At 38.2% G+C, this 1,912-nt stretch overlaps 1 pseudogene; it reads left to right on the forward strand.

The window, feature by feature from the left end:
* The first annotated feature begins 211 nt into the window (after positions 1–211).
* LOC105740140 lies at positions 212–698 on the forward strand (annotated as a pseudogene).
* The last annotated feature ends 1,214 nt before the right edge of the window (positions 699–1,912 follow it).

Consider the following 1,912-nt stretch of genomic DNA (forward strand, 5'->3'; position numbering starts at 1 on the left):
AGCCATGAGGTCTCATGAGACCCATTCACTATCACAAGAACAGCATGGAAAAGACCCACTCCCATAATTCAATCATCTCCCACAGGGTCCCTCCCACAACACATGGGAATTATGGGAGCTACAATATGAGATTTGGGAGGTGACACAGAGCCAAATTATATCATATAGAACCAAAAAAGAGCTTTCAGCCGGAACTGCTGTCTTCCAGTAATTCGCCAAAATGACGAAAACTAAGGGAAAGAGGAGAGGCACCCAATATATGTTCTCTAGGCCTTTTAGAAAACATAGAGTTGTTCCTTTGGCCACGTATATGCGAATCTATAAGAAAGGTGATATTGTAGACATCAAGGGAATGGGTACTGTTCAAAAAGGAATGCCCCACAAGTGTTACCATGGCAAAACTGGAAGAGTCTACAATGTTACCCAGCATGCTGTTGGCATTGTTGTAAACAAACAAAGGCAAGATTCTTGCCAAGAGAATTAATGTGCATACTGAGCACATTAAGCACTCTAAGAGCCGAGATAGCTTCCTGAAACGCGTGAAGGAGAATGATCAGAAAAAGAAAGAAGCCAAAGAGAAAGGTACCTGGGTTCAACTAAAGTGCCAGCCTGCTGCACCCAGAGAAGCACACTTTATGAGAACCAATGGGAAGGAGCCTGAGCTGCTGGAACCTATTCCCTATGAATTCATGGCATAATAGGTGTTAAAAAAAATAATAAAGGACCTCTGGGCTGTAAAAAAAAAGAACCAAAAAAGAGCCCAAGTAGCCAAGACAATGCTAATTAGAAAGAACAAAGTTGGAGGCATCATGCTATCTGTCTTCAAACTATACTATAGGGCTACAGTAACCAAAACATCATGGTACTGGTACAAAAACAGACACATAGGCCAGTGGAACAGAATAGGGTACCCAGAAATAAGGCCACACACTTTCGACCACCTGATCTTTGACAAAGCTGAGAAAAACAAGCAATGGGGAAATGAATCTCTATTAAATAAATAAAGCTGGTGTAACTGGCTAGCCATATGCAGAAGATTGAAACTGGACCCCTTCCTCACATCGTATTCAAAAATCAACTCAAGATAGATTAAAGGCTCCAGGGTAAAACCCAAAACTATCAAAACTTTGATTGACAACATAGGCAATACTATTCAGGATATAGACACATGCAAAGATTTCATTAAGAAAACACCAAAAGCAATTGAAACAAAAGCAAAAACTTACAAATAGAATCAAATTAAACTTAAGAGTTCTGCACATTAAAAGAAACTATTAACAGACAACCTACAGAATGAGAGGAAATATTTGAAAACTGTGCCTCTGACAAATATATCATATCCAGCGTTTATGAGGAAGATGAACAAATTTACAAGAAAAAAACACCATTAACAAGTGGGCAAAGGATATGAACAGACATTTTCTAAAGAAGACATGCATGTGGCCAATAAGCATATGAAGAAAACCTCAACATTATTGATCATTAGAAAAATGCAAATGAAAACCACAGTGGGATACCATCTCACACCAGTCAGAATGGCTATTATTAGAAAGTCAAAAAATAACACATGTGGGCAAGGTGACAGAGAAAAGGAAATGCTTATACACTGTTGGTGGGAGTTCAAATTAGGTCAACCATTGTGGAAATCAGTGTGGTGATTCATCAAAGACCTAAAACCAGAACTACCATTCAACCCAGCAATCTGATTACTGGGTATATACCCAAAGTAATATAAATCATTCTACCAGAAAGACATATGTACATGTAGGTTCGTTATTCACAATAGCAAAGACACAGAATCAACCTAAATGCCCATTAATGGTAGACTTAAATGTACTACAAATACAGAATGGAATACTATGCAGTCAAAAAAAAAAGAAAAACCAAGATCATATTCTTTGCAGGAACATGG

Source organism: Nomascus leucogenys, chromosome 8, assembly GCF_006542625.1.
Source record: "Nomascus leucogenys isolate Asia chromosome 8, Asia_NLE_v1, whole genome shotgun sequence".
NCBI lineage: Eukaryota > Metazoa > Chordata > Mammalia > Primates > Hylobatidae > Nomascus > Nomascus leucogenys.